We start from the raw sequence: 18,274 nt of genomic DNA on the forward strand, positions 1-18,274 counted from the left end.
AATGCATGGAAAATGTATCTTTGCACATAGGATTTTCTTCTATTCCTGGAATAAGCCTGAATTCTCACAAAGTCAGTATAATTACACAGAAGGCGCAAATGAATGTACATGGCTGTGATTATCCATTAAGTTTGAGATTTCTAAACAACACGTGCACAGATTTTTATGTGGCAACATGAAGCAGGGAGTTATTTCTTACAATGAAATGAAAAGACGGGGACAAGCTAATCATCAAAAGAACAAAGAGTAAATGAAAAAGTTCAGCTTCCTCTAAGGACTGAAGGACGTTTGTTACATGTGCTCTGAAAAGTTTAGCAATGTCTAAATCTACCTGAGCCTGCTGTCTTCCTCGTTAAGCACCTTCAGCTTCTGGGTAATCTCAGCATGTTAACCTGAAAGTTATCTTTATCTCTTCTCTTTGCAGGTCTGAGTAGTCTAGCAGTATAGAAGGAGTGTAGTGTAGCAGCTTGAAGCTCCACAGAGCTCACCCTCTGAAGTCAGACGAAACTTTATTATATCCTTCAGGTACTTGCCGATACTTTTTTTGATGTTGACTTTTAACAAAGTCTCCTTCTTAGCAAAAAAAGCCAACAAACAAACACACACACACACACAAAAAAACCCCACAAAATATTCCTCCCTACCCGCAAAATAACTGTAGATGAAATTCCAAACTCATTTTACATCTGTGTCCTAGTTTTTTGTTTTGTTTTAAGATAGAGGTGAATAATGACAGTTGCTTCACAAAATTATATAGAAATTAAATAATAACATCATTATAAAGCCTTTATCATAGACCTTGGTGTTGAGCAAGGATTTCTTAATGTTAAGAGGTACCAGTAGAAGAGGTAGTAATAGAATAGTGGTAGTAATGTCAGTGTTAATACACTTGTACACACCAGTGTTGTTTTTACTATTGTTTTCATTTATGAATAACCCTGGCTGTACTAATAGTTTCCAGCAGAAAGAAAGAACTGAATATAAATGGTTCTGGAACCCCCTTGCAAACCAGCACAGTGTTTCATTTCAAGTGGGCATTGAAGACAGAAAGACCTTAGAGTTGAGAGAATGATTAGGCTTCTGCATGTTGTTCAATGCTAATATGCCCCCAGAATAGACACTTTTGCTAGTTGAGATGGTCTTTTAAGAAACAGGATTATTATTTTTTTTCATATAAACCTATGGAAGAATGAGGCAAAAAGAGGAGAGGAGATACTTACCAAGTACAGGTAAGAGACTATGAGATGGAAAGTTTAGAAGACACCAATCAACTAGACATTAGAAATTACATTAACATTAGAAATTACCTATAGTAGGGCAACGTAAATGGTAAAGGATCAAAACATTTGTACCATTGGAAGAATATTTAAAGGCCTGTTAATTTGGTGATGGAAACCTAGAGCAGGAAAAAGATCTGGCTACACCTTTGTATAACTTTAGTAAATTCAGTCATAGTTGATATTAATCTGGCAGGCAGATTAAGCTGCAGTAAAAATTAATTTGGTCTAATAAAAGAAAAAATACTTTAATAGAAATACTGATCCATAGGTTTAATGTGCTACCTAGGAAGCAGAAAGCCTTCATCCACAGAGTTATTCTAGAAATTAAGAATTCATTGTTTATAAATAATCTTGAGGGGGGCAAAATTACATATGGCAACAAGGGAGAAACAAACTTTCAATCCAAGATGTCCTTGAATGTGGGCCTGATGGGTTTGGATCTGAAGAGTGCTAGTCAAGTCTCCTTGGCAATCATAGTGGATTCTTGTGTTGTAATTTTCCAATGAGATCAACTGGAACGGCATTTTCAAATTCTAAATATAATTTTAGACTCATAGACTTTTGAAGCTGGAAGGAACCTTAAAAATAATCTAGGCCAGTTTCCACAGAGAAGTTTTGCCAACATGGCTATCCGGGACGGGAAGTTGAAAAGGAACCTGGGACTCTGTTCTGCCTCTGCAGAGAGAGTGCCTGATCCTGCAAGAGAAGGTGTCTGCTCCATTAATAATGTCTGAGACCTGCAGGATGAGGGAAAGGTTCAAGTGCCTGTGTAGTATCCTTGACCAACATGTGTCATTTTCTCACCTCATAACTGAAGCTCAGAAAGTGCCAGAGAATTCCTCAGTGACAGTGACAAAATCATGAAGAAGGCACGAGGTTTTTATCAGGTATCAACTAACTGACACTATGCAGCATCTTTGTCTACCTTTTTGTTAGCTCTTTTTCAAGCTTGAGTACCCCATATAGGCAGAACCTGACATGAGAGCACTCACTATGTGTTTGCATGACTCTGTAGGAAGAGCCCTTACTTGGCACTAATAATGCGTCCAGCTTTCTGCTGAGTCTTTTCCTGTATTTCGCTCATTTGATCCTCATAGCGGCTTTCTGAGGTACGTTTTCATTTTGATGACTCCCATTTTACAGATGAGAAGCCTAGACTGAATAAGGTTAAATATCTTGCCTAAGGCCTCATGATAAGCAGAACTAGTTTTTGAACCCAGGCACCCCAGACTCAGAGTCCAAGCTCTTTTTTTGTTTGGTTTTGTTTTTTTAAAAGACTTTATTTATTTATTAGAGAGATCACAAGTAGGCAGAGGCAGGCAGAGAGAGAGGGGGAAGGAAGCTTTCTACTGAACAGAGAGAGCCCATTGCGGGGCTCGATCCCAGGACCCTGAGATCATGACCTGAGCTAAAGTCAGAGGCTTAACCTAATGAGACATCCAGGCACCCCCAAGCTCTTAACTGTTATACTGACTTGCTTTTAGGAATGCTTGTTAAGCTAATGAGTAATTAGTAGTAGTGAAGCCTCTTGGTAATACCTTAAGGGTGTCTCCGGATGTATTGGTGGGATACTTCTGGATGTTCCAGTGTTGTACTACCCTTACAAAACCTTAAGTATCAAAGAAAGAGATATCTAAAACACCCTGAAGAGAGGCCGCTGATCTTTGTCAAAAGTGCTTTAAGAGTTTAAAAGAAAAGAAATTCCCAGCTTCTTCAAGCCAAATAAAGACAACCAAAGGTTCATGAGGAAACAAGACAAATAAGGTCCAAACCAATCCTAAAGTCCTTTCAGACTTAATGAAGAAAGGCATTAGCACAATAATGTGTACTCTCTTCCTTTCAACATTCACTAATTTCCTTAAGAAGGACTCATCTTTTAACCCCCTGTGCTGCAAAAATTATTTTTAATTCCTAAAAGGAATTAGCAAAAGAAGTGCGCGCACACACACACACACACACACATATATATATGAAACCTTTTCTTTATAAAGGACGCATGCCTTAACCACAGCTTTTCTCCAAATTGTATGCAACATGCTAATTACAAAGAAACCCAGGTTTTGTTAAGTATGGGCTTTTAATGAAAGAAACATAGAAGACTAGCGGCAGCTGTTGAGGAAAAAAATAAATAAATAAAAAGTTGAAATAATAGGGTGGACTGGAAAAGAATGAGAGAAATGAATCTGCTGGCAGTAAGATTTGTGGATCTGTGCCAGCAAAGTCGAAGGGAGGAGTGCTCCCAATCCAGCGCTCTCCCTCCTCCCCAACCCTGGTTTGAGGACAGCAGCATGCACCGTGTGCTTGGATGAGGACATGCAATCCCCCACTTTACCAGCATCAGTTCACTAGTCCAACTCAAGCCTGGAGTAAAGAAACCCTCCTCATTCAAAGAGCAGCGTCTTCAAGGGTATGAGAAGCCAAGGACACTTCATTTTAACAAGAATCATGAAGGGTTTTTAAAAACTGTGTCCTGAGCAGAATACCCAAAGTATCCAGAAGACACAGCTGGGACACAAATGCCATCACAAGGAAAGCAGATAAGACGGTATTTATGGGAAATACAGGAAGGATTAAAAAAAATTCTACTTTAGAGCACCAGGAAGTGCTAAAGGAAAAGAGATATTCAGTTTTCAAGAATAACCATACTTTCCACTCACAAGCAGGTAAGGTTAGTTCTAAAAATCACTTGGTGCATTTTTTTTTTTTAAGAAATGGACATCAGAGTTGATCAAAAAAAGAAAAGAAAGAAAGAAAATAGAGAAAAGCTGCCAGAATCTCACCCAAATAAATACATTTGGAAAAGAATCCATCTCTCTGCTTATGTGAACATAATGAAAAGATGTGCAGCGATGACACATTTCAGGAATAAATTTGAAGAGAATTGTTTCATATAATTTCACAAAGGGACCTCAGGGAAGGAGAGCCGATTCAGTAATTAAATCGCTTGTCGCCCTCACACATTGGCAGAGCTATGGAGATGTCACTTCAGGGAATTTGATGACTGCTCTCCCACGGGAACGCTTCGCTTTGGGGAATCTGCAGCTTTACTTAAAGAGGTCATTTGCTCCATAGATTCGAAGAGCGATTACAGCAGTGACAGGTTTTCTTGTTATTGTAAGATGTGGCACACCCTTTCATTTATTCACATATCAAGCCAAGTTGAATTTGTTCTGTGGGTGTAGGTATTTTTTAAATGCTTCAGAATATGGATTTCAGATATATTTTTAAAAAATAAAAGAAAGCTAGGGAACGGTGCTATTTTTATGTTCTCTGAATCCAGCCGTCAGTCCTGTATATTATTAACGTTGTCTCCAGGGCACTGGGAAGAACATTCCTGGTCATTGGAGAGTGTGAGACTAAGGACCAGAGTGCCAAGACTGTCTGTTCAGTCATGGGACAATGGGGTACAAAAGTGAATAACAAGAAGATACGGCATCGGAGAGGGAATGATGAACAAGGAAAGGAAAGATAGCCAGTAACTGGAACAGACTGGGAAAAGGCCAGCTTTTCTTTCCTGAGTTTGAGGATGTAGTGAGGAAATAGCTTCAGTTTGGGTTTTACAGGTAGCCAAGATGACATGAGCAGGTAGCCTAGGTGTACTGTCAGAAATGGATATTTTGTTTACACTTCTCTTTTCCCATCCATTTTATTTAATAGGGAAATACTTGATAAAAGTGGTATTATAGTGGCATCAGATCATCAGGCCTTGGAATCACATAGACCCTAAATTAATTTAGCTCCTTGGGAAATGTGCTCAGGCACTCTCTGTGTTAGTTTCATTATTTGTAAGGGATGATTGAAAATGTCAGTTACCTTAAAAGATGATAGTGAAAGTAAATAAATAATATTTTCTAAGTGCTTATTATAGTGTCTGGCACAAAATAAGCCCTTAAATTATGTTAGCTGCTATAACCACCACCATCATTGAACTTCTTACCACTTTATTATTATTATTATTATTATTATTTTTTAATATTTTGTTTATTTGAGAAAGGGAGAGATGGGGGGGTAGGGAAGGAGCACAAGCAGGGGGAATGGCAGAGAGAGAAGGAGAAGCAGGCTTGCTGCTGAGCAGGAAATTGGATGTGGGGCTTGATCCCAGGACCCTGGTATCATGACCTGAGCTGAAGACAAACACCTAACTGACTGAGGCACCCAGGCACCCCATAATCCCTACCACTTTATATAGCACCTTTCTCTCCTGTACCTACATGGTTCTATATACATTTATTTACTTATTTATTAATATTCAACCCAACAGAACATGGGCTATATATTCAAGAGGTTACAACTTAGGTGAAAGGTTCCCTTCATAACATTGCAGAAAGTTCATCAAAAAATGAAATGCATATTATAGAATTTTCATTAGTATGAACTTTAATTCAAAATTGTACTGCAAAATCAAAGCCAAATGAATGTTTACAGAAGCCAGGGCAGGGGATAGATGAAGGGGAAGCTAAGTAACTCAGTAACTAGAGATTTGTTCATATAGAAAGATTTTAACCCACCCTAATCAGAAGGCCATGTTTACTATTTCTCATAATAAATGTGTGGAAATACATGCAATTGACCTTGCTTTGTCGGATGGTGCCCACTTTGTAAAATATCTAGCTCGTGTTAGAAAGACAAAGTCTGGATTCAACAAAAGTGCAAAGGATATAAGTTGATGGGAAGATTCAAAATTTGAGAGAGAGCCTTTCAGTCCACCTGTTACCAGCCAACTTGATCTCAACATAACGTGCTAAATCACTGCCCATCACTGCCTCCATATCTAACACACCTCCTGTGCCCCTCGAAATACTCAGTAACACTTCCATCAAATCATGAACCACAGTGTTTTGTAGTAGGCTGATTACAGGGGGGTTTCTCCCCAGGACTTTTAGCTCCCCAAAAAACTAATTGAATATATAAATGGGTTATTTATAGTTATTGGCAAGCCCTGGAAAAATACCTGTGGAATACAGATAATCTCTCATCAACCTATGAACTGCATTGATCACATAAGCTACAAAGACAGGAAATCTGTCTTAATGAGTATTTCTAAGACAAGAAGAGATGATAGTAGATTCCTCTTAAATGTGTCAGAAAATGCTAAGATGGTAGGTTTCCATCTCTTAACGTCTCTGTGTTAACTTCTCTGTGACAGAGAAATTAAATATGGATAGCATAATCTGCAAAAGGCCTCTGCCAATGGAGGGAAAAGGAATAGATGTTATCACACAATTTCCCTGAATTTGTTATTATTCATTAGCATTTGAACTGTTATGTAACCTTTATACAACTTGTTAAAATCTATAGTAATAATGTTAAATCAGTTAGTAATTGGGATTGATGTTGAATGCAAATTTAGACATTTGGGTTTTTTAGATTCTCCTAAAATGATAAGTCTGAAGATTTATAAATGATTCTCAGCCTATATTTTTATAGATTTTTTTAAAGATTTTATTTATTTATTTGACATATAGAGATCACAAGTAGGCCGAGAGGCAGGCAGAGTGAGGGGGGGAAGCAGGCTCCCTGCTGAGCAGAGAGCCCAATGTGGGGCTCAATCCCAGGACCCTTCAATCATGACCTGAGCCGAAGGCAGAGGCTTTAACCCACTGAGTCACCCAGGTGCCCCTTTTATAGATCTTTAATTGGTGATTTAATTTGTAAGTATAAATTTGCTTATCCAAAATTCTTATAATACCTTTAGTGTGTAAGAGGGATCATGATTTCTATTAACTTGTAGAGAACAAAAATAACTGCATTCTAACATTTTCCTTAAGTAATGGAAACAATAAACTTACTTTGCTTTTTTTCTGTCAAGGACAAAACATGAAAAGGCAATACATTTATATCACAGAACTGATGATATTTATAACCTCAGCTACTTTTAGATTGCCTCATTATAATTTTATCCTCAATTATCCTATATTAGATTATGTTTAAAAATTTAAGCTTAAGTCTCATTATTCTGGAGATAGGACATGAATCCTATATCAATAATGAAAAATATTATGTCTTTGAGAATATTCTATTCAGAATGAACTGTGTTTTTTTCATACCATAAACATCAACAGTATGGGTTTTAGTCAAAGCGTATTCAGTATGGAAACAGCTATTTCCTTAAAAACAGTAAATATTGATTTTCTTTTCCTTTTTACTTATACTATCTGGCTTTCTAATTTCTTAATATAAATATTATGAATAGAGATCTCAAATATTTATCATTAAATAATTACCAAAAGCCTATTTAGAAAATAATATTACTTCTCAGCAATAATGGATAATTTATTTTATTCTTATATTTAGATGTTTATAATTTTATAATTTTTATAATTTACTAATCTGTCAAAACTATGTGGAAACTTATTAAAATCTCTAAGAAATTTGTTTCTATAGTTTACCTCTTTATTTAATAGTTCTCATTTTAAAATCTACTTGGATCCTGTTGTTAGGTACATGAAGTTTTCTAAATGTTATATGGTTGTTGGGTTTCTGTAAATTTTACAAAATAATGTTCTTTGTTTATTCATTTATACTTTGATGACTTTCTGCAAAAATACTTTTGCAGAATTTTTCTCTTATTGTAGTTGTCTAAAAAACTTACTGTAACTTTTTAATGTCCTCTACAGTTTTCTTATATCTCTTCTAGGAAAATTTGAACTAAATAATTTTCACAAATCTAAGACTCTTGGAGTTTAGGAGATTTTAAGTGATTTACATTTATTTAAACAAATGTAATTGATAGACTGCTATCATTTTAGTTTACATTGCTTATGTTTTTTTTTTTTTAAAGATTTTATTTATTTATTTGACAGAGATCACAAGCAGGCAGAGAGCCAGGCAGAGAGAGAGGAGGAAGCAGGCTCCCTGCTGAGCAGAGAGCCCGATGTAGGGCTCGATCCCAGGACCCTGGGATCACGACCTGAGCCAAAGGCAGCGGCTTAACCCACTGAGCCACCCAGGCGCCCCATACATTGCTTATGTTTTATCTTTGACTATTTTTTTTAGATTTTGTTATTTTTCTACATTTTGTTATATGCCTTCTTTGGTTGCTGTTTACCTCTTCATAAGTTTGAAGAAAGTTTACAGATTTTGATTTTATTATTAATGGTGATTATCTTTAGTATTTTTGTGAAATAATGACATTAGTTCATTTAATTTTTAAATTAATTTTTGATTATACATTTGACTTCCTTCACTCAAATTGGGTAATTTAATTAAAAGTAGGGGATACTACAGCTTAGTCCTAATCAAGCAGGCTTTGGAATCAGAGGCTTGTTTTGATTCAAACTTTCTAACTAAAACTTGGATGAATTATTTATTCTTTCCCACCTCTTCTTACATGAGTGATATTGAGAAACCCACACATCTCACATGGTTGTTGAAAGAATGAAATGGGAGACAGTGGGTGGCTCAATGAGTTAAAGCCTCTCCCTTCAGCTCAGGTCATGATCTCAGGGTCCTGGGAAAGAGCCCTGCATTGGGTTCTCTGCTCAGCAGAGAGCCTGCTTCCTCCTCTCTCTCTCTCTGCCTGCCTCTCTGCCTACTTGTGACCTCTGTCTGTCAAATAAATAAATAAAATCTTTTAAAGAAAAAAAGAATGAATGAAATGGTGTGATACATGTTAATTATTTAATACACAAAATAGCATATCTAAAGCTCTTAATAATAATTCGGTATTATTAAAATTTTGAAATCATCAACATACTTAACATTGCCCCCTTTTTTCCTGCTTTTTCTCATCCCTTTAAATCTGGTTTACCTTTTAGAAATATTATGAGGGTTTTAAAACCAGTTTCATGATTTTGTTTTATATGTAACCTTGAAAATTTCTTTTTTAATGTGTTCTTTCTTGCACACTTTTGGGGAGCCTCTTTTTTCCTATGGCCACACAAACAAAAACCTTGCAATAGTTATTTGAGGACAGGAGTATAACTAAATTTCTCTTAAATTGAGCTTATTTTTCCTCTGCTCCTACATATCAGGCACTTATAGTTGTATCCTATTATATGCTGTGTCAGTTAAATATTCAACATTCTCCAAAGATATATAACGTTGTTTGTTTTTTACTTTGTGTATCTTTGTTATTAAATCTAGGCATTGTAAGAAAGTGAGAAAATATAAAATATTATATTGTTTTCTTCCCATAATTTACTTAAAAGAAGATTGATCACATAAAGCAAAAAACACGACAATGTACATTAGGGTTTATAATAATATGCAACTATTGCATAGAGGAAAAGGGAATGTTGAATGGGTAAATGCAATTGTACCTTTGTTAAAGGATTACATTTGTGAGGTGTGAAGCAGGAAGAGAGAAATGACAGGTGAAGTGTAAAGCATGAGAAGATAAAATGGTCTCTAATGGGTTGAAGATGCATTATTGTTTAGAATTACCTAAGAAGTCCATAGAGGAAATAAAACAACAATGAAACAGTTTTGTTTTGTTTTGTTTTGTTTTAATCAACCCAAACAAGCCATTAAAGGAACAACCAGTCAGAAGAATTAAATTGAAAACATTTGGTTAACCTGTATTCTGATGTATCAAGGATTTCTTTAAAATCAAGTGGACTAAATGCTTTAAAAGAAGACAGAGATGGTCAGATTTGGGAAAAGACAAAATCAAATAAACAAAAACAAGAACTCAACTGTTTCCAATCTATGAGAGATGCATTTTTCATATAAAGATCCAGATAAATTACAAGTAAAAGGAAGAAAAAAGAGACCTGCAAACAGAAAGCCTAAAAAAAATGATTCGGCTCTACTAATAGAAGACAAAGTCGACTTCATAACAAAGAGTACTGAGTGTCAGAAAGGAAAATTACATAATGATAAAAGAGTCAATTCACCAGAAACACATGACAGTTCTACATAACTTTTTACCTGATAAGAGGTCATCAAGATTCAATAAGCTAAAGGGGAAAACAGATACATTTTCAAAGATAGGTGGATATTTTAAACGCTGATTTCAGTAATAATGGAACTAGTTGCCAAGAAGAAAAGAAGAAGAAGAAAAAAAAAAAAAAAACCAGTTAAGTATATGAAGGAGCTAGGCAACATTATGTTTTTTTTTTTTTTTAAAGATTTATTTATTTATTTGAGAGAAAGAGAGCGAGTGGAGGGAGGAACAGAGGAAGAAGTAGAGAATCCTTAAACAGACTCCCTATGGAGTGTGACACTAGGCTCTATCCCAGGATTCTGAGATCATGATCTGAACTGAAATCAAGACTCAGACGCCCAACCAACTGAACCACCCAGGTGCCCCTGAACACCATTATCTATAGAATACAACATGTATAGAGCATTTGAATCAAACTTTGGAGAATGCATATGCTTTTCAAGGACCAATTTAATTATCTTCAAGACAGACTATATACTTCCCCCCCAAAATAAACCTCAATACATTTCAAAAGTTTGAAATCTTATGGAGAACTTGCTTTCAAAATGTAAGACAGAAATCAGTAACATTAAGATACTTCCAAATGTAGATATTTGCATATTAAGTACAAGTTTCTTTTTTTTTTTTAAGATTTTATTTATTTATTTGACAGAGATCACAAGTAGGCAGAGAGTCAGGCAGAGAGAGAGGAGGAAGCAGGCTCCCCGCTGAGCAGAGAGCCCCATGTGGGGCTCCATTTCAGTACCCTGAGATATGACCTGAGCTGAAGGCAGAGGCTTAACCCACTGAGCCACCCAGGTGCCCCTAAGTACAAGTTTCTAAATGACTTATAAGTTAAACAAGAAAATACAATGAATGTTTTTAAATTTTTTTTTTTTACGTTTTTAAATATTTTGAACAAAATGTAAATCAAAAGACAAGCATATAAAAATCTGTGACTTAATCCCAGCCACAGAAGTGCTGGGAGGGAAAATTACAGCTTTAAGTGACTATATTAGAAAACAAAAATGTTTAAGAACAATGACCAATTCTTTCATATTAAAAAAAAATTAAATAATATAACCCCCTAAATAGTAAAATGAAAGAAGTTCAAAAACCAATGAACTAGAAAGCCAAACTAATAATGAAAATTAGGAATCCCCAAGGTAGATCTTTGAACAGATCAATAAAATTAAGTAGCACCTAGCAAGAAAAACAGAAAGAACAAATTATACCCATATCAGGAATGAAAATAAAGATAATCAGTACTGATCTAAAGACATGCAATGATAGTAAATCAAAGCTATGAACCACTTTATGCTAAAAAAAATTCTGCAAGGTAGATGGAAGAAGAAATTTCTTATAAACAAGTTACCAAAACTAATGGCAGAAAACATAGGATGTCCTAAATTTATTTAAAAAATTAGATTTCTATTAACAAAATTGCCTACAAATCTGCATGAATCTGAATGTTATCAAAGAAGGAAGAAGTAATATCAATGTAAAACTTTTTCAGAAAGCAGAATAGGAATGGACACTTCACAATTCATTTTATGAAGCCAGTGTTACCCTTACACACAGTCTGACAGTGACAAATCAAGAAAAGAAAATTACAAAGTAACAGCAAGAATCTACATACAAAATCCCTGTATAAGATGTTAGCAATATATTTTGGAAACACTATACACACAGACACACACACATATACTATGTATATATGTACATATGCATGTGTATGTATATATGTTTATATATATATGTATATATATCATTATAGATCTACATCTATATCTGTATAAACTGTAAGTGGGGTTTACACCAAAAATGTGAGATTGACCCAACATCTGAAAATCAATCAATAAAATATAATGTATTCTCAGAATAAAAGAGAAAAATATGATCAATAGAAATTGTTAAAAAGTTGGGACACCTGGGAGGCTCAGTCACAGCTCAGGTCATAATCTCAGGGTTATGGGATTGAGCAGTTTGTGGAACTCCTTGTTGGGGGCACAGAGCCTGTTTAGGGATTCTCTCTCTCCTGCACTCTCCCACTGCCCCACCCCCCTCTAAAATATTTAAAAAGCTCTTGATAAAATTCAGTACATATACACCATTAAAATGATGAAAAAAATTAGAAATATAAAGAAACTTTCTTAATCTGAAAAAAGTTATTAAAAATGAATCAGACATCTAACAGCAACATTCTTAATGTAAAAATTTAAAAAGATGAAATTATTTTCCCTTGTGACCATAAATAATATAAAGATAATCCCTTTTACCCTTCTACTCAATACTACTCTGGAAATGGTATCTGTACAACCAGGCAATATCATCATCATCATCATCCTCATCTAAGAAAAATAAAGATTGTTATTCCTAGAAAAGGCTTAAAGACTGGAAAGAAAGAAGTAAAACTCTGTTTACATTTTAGATGACACTGACATATTCTCTACATTGTAAATCCTGAAGGATTTATTTTGCAAAGTCCATAAAGGATTTAGCGTGGTCACAGGATATAAAGTTAAAATACAAAAATAAAATTTACTTTTGTGTACTAGCAATGAACAGTTGGAAAATAAAAATGTAAAATATCTTTCACAAATTATCAAAATATGGAATACTGAGGGATACATTTGATAAAATATGTGCAAGGTGAAAACAATGGAAAAGTGTAAATCATTTTTTAGATAAATAAGGAAAATATAAATAAATGTAAAATATCAAGTTCATGTGTTAAAAATAGACCTAATACCATTGAGATGTTAATTTTCTCCATATTAGTCTATAGATTCAACTCAGTTCACATTGTACTCTTAACAGGATTTTTTGTAGCAATTGACAAGGAGACTCCAAAATTTATGTGGAAATACCAAGGACATCAAATAGTCAAAATAACTATAATTATATTTTAAAAAAATAAAGTAAGGATGGACAGTATCTGACTTGAAGACTTATTCTCAAGCTTTAATGGTCAACATAGAATGATATTGATATAAGGACTGATACAGAGATCACTGAAACCAAATAGGCCAGAAGTAGGCATCAACATACGTCATTAATTGATTTTTTTTCAATTAATGGCCAAAGTAATTTAATGGAAATTAAATAATAGTATTTTCAACAAATGGTGCTGGAAAAAAACACTGAATTTCCATATGTAAAAAAAAAAATTGACTTCATAAAAAAAACATTAAGATTTCAGAATAAAAATTAACTCATAGATCAAAATACTGGAAATAACAGTATAAAATCTCTAAAGGAAAACATAGGAGAAATATCTTTCAACCTTGAATTAGACAAAGATTTCTAACATGGAACTTAGAAATCATTTAACATAAAAAAATAAAGTTCAACTTGATTAAAAGTAAAAACTACTTTTTAACAGGGCGCCTGGGTGGCTCAGTGGGTTAAGCTTCTGCCTTCGGCTCAGGTCATGATCTCAGGGCCTGAGATGGAGTCCCACATTGGGCTCTCTGCCCAGCAGGGAGCTTGCTTCCTCCTCTCTTTCTCTCTGCTTGCCTCTCTGCCTACTTGTAATCTACGTCAAATAAATAAATAAAATCTTTAAAAAAAAAAAGTAAAAACTACTTTTTAAAAAAGTCATTAAAAAATTAATATGTGAGTATAAGATGACAACATTCTTAGCACATACATCATCTGAAAAAGGACTTAAACCCCTAAAATATAAATCACATAACTGAATAACAGAAAGAAACAAAAACTAATTTTAAAATGAGCATAACTCTTAGACACTTCACTTGGGAAAGTATGCCAATGGCAGAAAAGTACATCAAAAGATGTTAATACCATTAGTCATCCAGGTAATGAAAATTAAAATCACAATGGGATGCAATTTCACATCTAATAAAGCGGTCAAAATAGAAGGGGACATGGAATACCAATGCCAGACAACAGTAATCTCAATTGGAATCTCATATACTGTCAAGAGACGGTAAAATGGTGCAACCACTTTCAAAAACACTTTTGGCACATTCTTATAAAGAACCATACACTTATCATGGTAGTTTCCCTCCTAGAAATTTTCCCAAGAGAAATGAAAGCATAAAAAGATTTGTACACAAATGTTCATAACAGATGTATTTATAATGGTCCAAAACAATTAAAATCCTAAATATCTGTCTGAGGTGAATGGATAAACAAGTTGTGATACATCCAATGAATGGATTCTATTCAACAATAATAAGGGACAACTACTCATTGGTTTAATCTCATAGTTCCAATGCAGAACAAAAAAAGAAAGAAAGAAATTTCCCACAAAAGAATTTGTCCTGTAGGATTCCATTTATGTGAAATTTCAGGACAGGCAAACTATAGTAAAGAAATTCTGGGTTGAGGAATAGGGGTGGAAAGAAATGAGTAATTTTCTAGAGTGATAGAACTGTTCATTATCTTGATTGAGGTGATAATTACTTTAGCGCATACGTTTGTCAAAAGCCACCCATCTTTATGCTTCATGTGTGTGAATTGTTTTTGTACATAAAGTATACATTAATAGAATACATGGACATGCTTGCACACACACGTGCACAACACTAGGCTAGACGTGGCATTTTGAAATGCTGTGTATGGCACCGTATTCTAAAACAATTAAGATCAATCCAAGGTTAACCCAGGTCTCTAAAAAGGTGAAGATAAGGCAAGTAACGCAAATTTTAAAAATTACAGAATTATCTATTAAAAACCCCAAGCATTTAAAACACAACAAAACTTTTCCTTCTTGCTCCTGCAGTTAGAAAACAAACAAACAAAAAACATCAGAAGCAACCTCTTAGCCACTTAATCTTTAGGATCATAAAGTTTTCATGGGTTTTGTGTTCATGGGTTCATAAGGTCGCTGTGCTTTTGTTAGTTCACTTTTTAAATTTGTTTTATTTTCTGATTTTTGCCTTCTGTTAAGGGGTGGGACATATCTAGATAGTGGCTTTTGTCCAGGAAAGGGAATATGCTCTCCCTTATAAGGAGAGCAGGTCAGTTTGTAGCCTCTGAGCAATTTCCATCTTCCTATATGACATTGTTATATCTGTATCCCTTGCTACTTGTTTTCTGAACAAAAGGAGTGTGGTAAAGCCAGCATTTCTATCAGACTTCTTTGTCTTGAACCTCTAATGTGTCAGGGGTTGCTTGTAGGGGATGCTTCCTTCGGGGACGCAAGGGACTATTACCAACATTTTCTACTCTCCAAGCAGTTGTTTTCTTGGGACTATTTTGTCTGACTTGATCTCCTGTAGTAAATTCTAGTTGTTAATAGATAGAGAAGCAGTTTTCAAACCTTAAATACTAGTAAGTATTATTATGTACAAGGACCAGTTATCAATATGGATTATAGTGTCTGCCACAGGTAGAAAGTGGGGAAAGGCTTGTTCTTTAGTCTTGAAGGAGGCTGGGTTTGTTTTGTTTGGGTAGCAGTATGTTTACAGATCAAACACTCTATTTCTCATTCTTGTGTGCTTCGTATAGTTTTAATTGCATAATAACCAAACCATCTATGAAACACCTATTATAATGAAAAACAAGATTTGTTTTGTTTGGACAGCAATGCATTTATAGATAAAACACTGTATTTCTCATTTTTGTGTGCCTCATGTAGTTTTAATGGAATGATAACCAAACCATCTATGAAGTACCTATTATGGATAAAAACAAGAAATTGGAGTGGGTATCTACAGCATCATACTTTTGCTTTAGCAAGTGTAAATATTCTTTTGTTCCCCCTTCTATAATATTCTTTATTTATTTAGGGATGTCTATTTTTTCAAGGATACAGAGCCAGTCTATTTTGTGACCAAAAAAGTGAATAAAATCCTTGTTTTATCTGTAGAGGACCCTCTATAACAGTACTACTAACATGTATTGAACCTCTATTATATATTTCACTATGGTCCCCTGCAATTCAAAATTAAACTGATCTCACATGAAACCAGAAGGATGATTTTCTATTTCCTCCCTATCCCTCATTCTGGGAAAGGGTCGCAAATGGAAAATGAATCTGGTCTCTGATTTGTTTATTGAGGCACACTTTGTACTGTAGGAAAGACTTTAGGGGAAACTGAAAAATTTTGGGAAGTTACTTAAATCCTGAATATCTAATTATATAATAAAGGTGATAATTCCTATCCCTTGGGGTAATTGTAAAGAATATTTGAGGGGCACCCGGATGGCTCAGTTGGTTAAGCATCCAACTCTGTTTTTCGGCTCAGGTCATGATCTCATGGTCTCGTACTGAGAGCTAGCCTGGGTCGACTCTGTGCTTACTGTCGAGTCTGCTTCAGATTCTCTCTCCTTTCCTGCACCTCTCCCCCAACAAGTGCACACACCCATTCTCTCTCTCCCAAATAGATAGATAGATAAATAAATAAATAAATAAATAAGCAAATAAATAAAATCTTTAAAAAAAGAGTATGTGACATAAATTCTGACATTTAACACAATCTTCAACAATATAGGTAAATCTAAAAAAAAAATAGGTAAACTTGAGATATTGAAACAAGATGTCTTCTCCATTATTAACAGTTAATATTGTACTTGATCATTTATATTTATCTCTGAGACATAAAATTAGGGAAATAACTGCTTTATTATAAAAAGAGCTATTTTATTTCCTATAGAAAAACTTTATTCAAATAACCCCCCCTCCTTTTTATATCTTGGGAAATAAAGGGATTGTTATAACCAGGACTCATTTTACTTTATCAGTAGGGACAGACCTCATCTGTGGCTTTAGCATTTGTGAATGTGAACATTGCCAACCAACACTTCCCACATTTGTGGACTCCTAGATGAGGCCCTCTTTTGGTTTTAAGGGGATGGAAAGACTCCAGTGGACTAAAACATTGTATATATTTCAAATGATTTGTCAAGAAGAACTTTAAAATGAAGTGAGGGTGGAAGCCAAATAGGGTCTCTTACTCTGCCATGCTAACTGGAAAGTTCCTGTAATTTTCTTCTTGGAAGACCACCTTGATTCCTAGGTGTGATTGACACCAGTATAATCATTATAACATGGAGAATACAAAGGGAAGTTCCAGTTTAACCAAATCTGTGTTATTAAGATATAATCTTTGATACATTTATTATAGTCTTTCAGAAGAAAAAGTCAAGATGATTATAGGTTCTAAAGGTAACTTTTAGTAGAGTACATGTCAATCCAGAAATCATTTCATGTGTTTTCTATTAAATTTAAACATGTTTCAATGATGAAAGTATAAGTACTATGTATTTATCGAATGTACTTGTCTTCACTTAACTGTTGTAAAATTCTATATTGTCCCTCTGTTAGCCTCTCCTATGGAGTTGCTGATAACATTTTGTAGATTATTTTAAGTATTTCTCCATTTATCATATTACCTTTCCTTGGCCTAGTGGAGTATCCTGAGCCCTCAATGAAGTACATGAACTATGCTAAGTATCTCAAAACAGGGATTGAAATTTCTACTTCTTCTTCAGATATTCTGAGTGACAACATCATTGTCTAGCACCATTGTTTTTGATCTATACCAATGTGTTTCAAATGGACTGTAAGCTATATTTTTAATTTTCAGTGTCTGGTCCTTTTCTCTTCAGGAACCAGGCAAGAACAAAACAAGACAATGACACAATGTTTCCTTAGATAAACAGATCTCTAAATCTGTGTAAGTGCTGAACTTACTGGTGCTTTCCTATTAACCGGACTTCTTAGAAAATCAAAGGAATATAGTGTAGGTAACGAAAAACAATAGATGTCTCTTAAGAGACACACTTTAAAAATTCACCCTCCTGGCAGTACTTTTTGAGAAAAATAAAATTTAAGATTTGTGGAACAGAAGTATAGGCTTATGTAACATTGCAAGGTGAAAGGGTAGTGTTGCCAGATGACTAAATGCATATGTTTTGCTCTACCAGAAGTGTTGCTGAAATCATAACGGCTCCTGATCGTTGATAATTTCTTAACACAATTCTAAGCACACGTATATAGTTTCTGTATGTGTATGCTATATGTGTGCTGTAAACCAGGTCAGTGTGATGCAAGCACCTATCACCTATAAGTATTTGATTCATCACCTTTATTTTTTTTAAACATATAAAAAAATAGGGGTACAGGTCTGTGAATCGCCAGGTTTACACACTTCAC

This window comes from Mustela putorius, unplaced genomic scaffold (assembly GCF_011764305.1).
Source record: "Mustela putorius furo isolate JIRA1106 unplaced genomic scaffold, ASM1176430v1.1 tig00000174_pilon_pilon_pilon, whole genome shotgun sequence".
NCBI classification, from domain to species: domain Eukaryota; kingdom Metazoa; phylum Chordata; class Mammalia; order Carnivora; family Mustelidae; genus Mustela; species Mustela putorius.